The following is a 6,000-nucleotide window of genomic DNA, read 5'->3' as shown; positions in this document are numbered from 1 at the left end:
AGAAGATGGCCATCTACAAGCAATGAAGAGGCCTCAGAAGAAAACACACGTTGCTGCCGATGCCTTTGTCTTGGACCCGGAGCTGTCAGAACTGTAAGAAAATGCATTTCTCTTATTTAAGCCGCTCTGTCGTTATGGCAGCCGGAGCAGGTTAATACGAAAGGGCTTAGAATGGATAAGATAATAGCTAACAATGCCAGGTGCTGGTAAGGATTTGGAGCACCTGGAACGCTAGCCGAGTGCTGGCCAGAAAAAAGCTGGGTGGTCTCTTGGGAAATGAAACACCGTTGGCCATAGAATGCCGCAAGTGAAACGTAAACTCGTGTTCACCCAGGAAATGTTTAAAGTGGCTGTTTTCAAAAACCGGAAACATCCCACGTGTCCTGCAGCCGGCGAGTGGGTGAACATCACACGATGGAATACTACTCAGTGATGAAAAGGAACCGACTGCTCGTACAGCCATGAGGCTGAGTCTCAGAGGCGTTTGGCGAGCGAATGCAGTCAGCCTCGGACTACATCCTGTGTGCTCTCATTACAGGATGTGTTAGGAAGAATGGACTCATAGGGGCCGAAAACAGATCAGTGGGTGCCAGGGCTGGGGCGTAGAAGAGACCGTCTTTGAAGGGGCCAGGAGAACGGGGCGGGGGGGATAGGACGGTTCCGTATCTTGACCGTGGTGGGGAATCCACAACCGCCTGTCTTTGCCAAAGCTGAAAGAGAAAACGGAACCGGCCGTGTGGCTTCTCAGACCCGTCCACACACTGGCTTTTCATCCGCAGGGCGTGTGGCCTTGGGCGAGGAACTCCCCTTCTCTGAGCCTCAGTTTCGTCTCAGGGTGACTAGCAGGAGGGCCTGGAGCCGGATTCCCAAGGCCAGCTTTGCAATTCCCCCAGAGCACCTCTCCTTGGGCTCATCTAGCACCTGCTGGGTGTTGGTGATAAGCCGGCTGCCCGCCAGGGAGCACCCATGTGCTAGGATCTCATTTTATGAGAGAACAAATTGTACCAAAATAGCCTCCCAGCCTATTTTGGGAAGGGGGTGGGTAGGCCACTCTCTGGCTGCGGGATGATTGGCGGGGGAGGCTGAGGCTGCCGCCCCTTGTAGGTGTAAGAACTCTCAAGCCCAGGCGCTCAAGCCCAGCCTAATTTTAGCTGCAGGAGTCATGCTCTGTGGCTTCCTGGGTCTTGGCTTCAAAGAAACGTCCTGTGATTATCATCACCATCACCACCACCATCATCATCATTATCATTATTACTGTCACTATGGTAAAATACACAACATCAAGTTCTCCATCTTAACCATTTTTAAATGCATGGTCCTGTGGCATGAAATACAGTTGCACTGCTGTACCGTCCTGTACAACCACGGCCGGCCGGCCCCAGAACCTTTTCATCTTCCCAAACCGAACCTGTCCCCATTGAACCCTACCTCCCCCTCCCCCTCCCCCTCCCCCCACGCTTTTTTTAAGTTCATTTGTTTATTTTGAGACAGAGAGCACGAGTGGGGGAGAGGGAGACAGGGAAAGAGAGAGAGAGCGAATCCCAAGCAGGCTCCACGCTGTCAGCGCACAGCCCGACTCGGGGCTCGATCCCACAAACCGCGAGATCATGGATGACCTGAGCTGAGATCAAGAGTCGGATGCTTAACCGATGAGCCCCCCCCCCCCTCCCAGGTGCCCCCGGGTTGTTTCTGCTTTTTGGCCATTGCAGATAGTGCTGCTATAAACATGTGTTTGAACACCTGTTCTCCGTTCTTTGGGTCATACACCTGGGAGTGCAATTTCTGGGTCATAGATTTTTACAACCTGACCTTGGAAAGGACATTCCATCACCCCGCCCTCCCTTTTAAGTGGCCCATTTAACCAGTTTTGACACATGTATACACCCACGTGATCACCCCCATAATCAAGATAGGGAACATTTTTTCCATCATCTAAAAAGTTTCCTTGTGTATTCTTTCAGCTATATACCGAGATAAATATCGAGAAGTAGAATTTCGGGATCATACGGTGATCACAGACGTAATCGTCTGAGGAACCACATTCTATCACTTCCTTTGTCTCCTATTCCGTTTGTGAAAAGCGAATCCCAAGTCCTCTACACCCAAGGGTAGGGATTATGTAAAAGTGCAAATACCAGGGACCACCCTAGGAACCGACCACTCTGTCATGAGCAAATCCAAGCCCAGACCGCATCTGGGAATTTCCATGAAGCGCTCACAACATGCCAAGCAGGAATTTGACAAGCAGCTTGTTTCTGAGGTGGGTTGTTCCTCCCGTTTCATAGGAACACTTTCGGGCTCAGTGGCAAAGTGACTTGCCCGCGGTCATGCAGAGCTCCTGGTGGGGCAGACTCAGGACCCGGGTCTATCTCATTCCAACCCCTCGGCTCTTTCTCTTGACACTTCACGTCTCTGAGTCTGTTTAGGGAAGCATAGGATGTATGCATGGGAAGAATGTAGGAGAGTCTCTGATGTTAAGAAGGAAGGGCAAACTACCAGTAGCTAACCTGAGACACGGGCGGTAACGAGTGCATGTACCTTGCACTTTCTGGTGGGTACCTGCCCAGAGGCATCTGGGAAAAGTCCCAGCTCAATTAGTGGAGGAAAAGAAGGTTTAATTGGGCCCACAGAAGCCAGCCAAGAGGTCAAAGCGAAGGCACAAAGATAGGATGTTGGCAGGCCTGAGAGTGAGTTCGGGTTTTGTTCCTAACTTCCCACGTGACCCTCGGTGAACCCCTTCCTTGTTATGTGAAAACGTTGGACTAGGTCATAGGCAGGTAAACCGTGGCCCCCAGGCCAAATCTGGCCCACTGCTAGGGCTTGTAAATACAGTTTTATTGGCATGTGGCCATACTCCTTTGTTGACATATCCTTTATGGCCTTTCCAGCTGCAACAGCAGAATTGAGTCCTTACGACAGAGACCATCTGGCCCGCACGGCTGAAAATATTGACTCTCTGATTTTTCACAGGAAAAGTTAGCCAACCCCCCTGGACTGGATGATTTTTTTTTTTTTTTAAGTAAGCCCCACGTCCAGCACGGAGCCCAGTGTGGGGCTTGAACGCGTGATCCCGAGACCAAGACCTGAACTGACATTAAGTCAGATGCTCAACTGACTGAGCCCCCCAGGTGCCCTGGATAATTTTTTTTTTCTTTAATTTTTGAGAGACAGAGCGTGAGTGGGGGATGGGCAGAAAGCGAGGGAGACACAGACTTGGAAGCAGGCTCCAGGCTCTGAGCTGTCAGCACAGAGCCCGACGCGGGGCTCAAACTCACAAACCTCGAGATCATGACCTGAGCCGAAGTCGGGAGCTTAACCAACTGAGCCACCCGGGTGCCCCAGCCCCTGGATGATTTTTAATACTCTTTCTAACTCTAAAAATGTGACAATCCATGGAAGAAATGAACAATACAATTAGGTAAAGCCGAGAGAGCTGTATCGAAGTCTGTACCACACTACAAATAAACATCTCATCATCCCCTGTGGTCACATTTTCTCAGTAAGAGCAAACCATAATCAGGTGTTTTAAGTTAGGCTGCGATAACAAATTACCATGGACTAGGGGTCTTAACAGACATCACTCATAGTTTTGGAGGCTGGGAAGTTCAAGATCAAGGCGCCGACAGACGTGGCGTCTGGTGAGGGCTCTCTACCTGGTTTGTGGACACCCACTTTCTCCTTGTATCCTCACACGGTGGGGAGCAGAGAGATCCTGTGTCTTCTCCTCTTTGTCTAAGGGCATTAATCTCATCATGAGGGCTCTACTCTCAGGATCTAATCTAACCCTAATCACCTCCCGAAGGCCCCCCCTCCAGATACCATTACATTGGGAATTAGGATGTCAACATATGTATTTTTGGTGGGGCGGGGGGACACAAATATTGAATCTATAAATCAGAAGGAAGGGCCATGGGGGGATTCAGAGGGATCACAGAGGCTGAAGGAGGGCTTCCTGGAGGAGAGAGATTTGTCTGGGGCCTTAAAATACCCAGGGAGGGTTAAAAGATGTCAGGAAAAGTGTTCCAGATGGAGACCACAGCACAGACGTAGGCTGGGGTGTGGGAGCGTTTGGAAAACACGTACCCCAGGAATCTCTGGCTGGACTGGTTGAGAAGACATACGCATGCTCCCCTGCCCCGCCAGGTGTTGTAGATTCTCTCCTGGCTGACCCATCCCCCATTGTGTTTGTGGTCTAGCATCTCACTGCGATTGTCCCTTCCGTGGGTTACACAAGAGTCCTCTAGGATGTGCCTCTGCTGCCGAAAATGTTAGGAAATGGTTACTAAAAAGTCTTTGTGGGAGTAAGGCAGACAGACTCAGACTGGGAGAAGCAGGGCATCCTATAAGGGCCTAGACAAGGAGCTGAAAGGCTCTGGCACTGCCCCCATTAATCAGTTAGCTGTCGCCGCATAATACAACATCCCAAGTTGTAGCGGCTTCAAACTACAAATACTTCCTATCTCACATGGTTTCCAAACATCAGGAATCCCAGAGTGGCTTAGCTGGGCGGTTCGGGCTCAGTCTCTCTCAGAGAAGCAGCCCCTGGGAAGCCTAACTTCAGATGGAGAATGGACCTCCAAGAACATCCCTGTACCTCTTCCAGGCTCTTCGTTGGCTGATGATGACAGGCTTCCATCGTCGAGGGAGTGCCTGAGATGGAAACCACTGTCTCGTATAATCTCCTACCACTTCTGCCCTGTTCTACTGGTCACACAGACCAACCTTGGGGCAGTGTGGGAGAAGGCTCACGTAAAAGTGTGCCTCAGGGAGGCGGGGATCATCAGGGGCCATCTTAGAGGCCCCATGAAAACCATGTAGCTCTGGGTATCCCCGAACCACCCTTAGCCTCAGTTTCTCTTGCCCACCGTGGAAAAAGGCTTTGTGCGCCACTAAGCTTAAAAGATCCATGCAGACATTCCTCCTTGCAGTGTTCTTAGCTTGTTCCCCTTTATCTGAAAGCCAAAAATATACAAACCGAAGGACATGTTGGTTCAGGGTACCCAATGAAGTGGTCAAACCGTCACATAAACTAAGAGATTGTGAACACGAGACACAAGATCAAGACCGCCCTTTGTCAGGAGAGGGAGAGAGAGAGCCAGGAGGGGTGCAGGGAGCTTTCAAATATTGGAAATATTCTATTTCTTAAGCTAGCTCAAGGTCGCCTGCTTTGGTATGACCCTCGAGCTAAGAATGGATTCACATTTTTTTTAAACAGTTGGGGTGGGGGGAGGAAGACTGTTTCATGATATGTGAAAATTCTTTGCAATTCAAATTTCAGTGTCCAGAAATAGTCTTACTGGCACACATTTGTGCCCATTTGTTTAGGTATCGTCTGTGGCTGCTTGCGACCTACAGTGACAAAGCTGAATAGTGGAGCCAGAGACGATCTGAATTGCAAAGCTGAAGATATTTACTATCTGGCCCTTTGTAGAAAAAGTCTGTGGGGCACCTAGGTGGCTCAGTTGGTTGAGCGTCCCACTTTGGCTCAGGTCACGATCTCTTGGTTTGTGAGTTCAAGCCCCACATCCGGCTCTGTGCTGCTGGCTCAGAGCCTGGAGCCTGCTTCGGATTCTGTGTCTCCCTCTCTCTCTGCCCCTCCCCTGCTGGTACTCTGTCTCTCAAAAATAAAGAAACGTTAAAAATTTTTTTTTGTTTAAAAGAAAAAGTTTGCTAGATGGTGGGTCCGTGGGTATCTATTTTGTTATTTCCTATAGTCTATATCTGAATTTGTTATATGTAATATTGAACCTCATCGAATGATTTGCAATTCCTAGAATGCAGCACGTTCTCTCGTCCCTGGGCATTTGCATGTGTGATCATCTTCAAGGGAGGATCCTTCTTCCAGCTTCTGGTGGCTCCATCACTCCAATCTCTGCCTTCATTGTCACGTAGCCTTTTCCTCCTCTCTGTCCATGCCTCCTCTTATACTGGATGCTTGTCGTTGGGTTTAGAGCCCATCCAGGTAATCCAAAACGATCTCATCTTGAGATCCTTAACTTA

Source organism: Acinonyx jubatus, chromosome A2 (assembly GCF_027475565.1).
Source record: "Acinonyx jubatus isolate Ajub_Pintada_27869175 chromosome A2, VMU_Ajub_asm_v1.0, whole genome shotgun sequence".
In the NCBI taxonomy this organism is placed as follows: Eukaryota; Metazoa; Chordata; class Mammalia; order Carnivora; family Felidae; genus Acinonyx; species Acinonyx jubatus.
The sequence above is the reverse complement of the archived record's forward strand: the minus strand, read 5'-3'. Positions refer to the sequence as shown.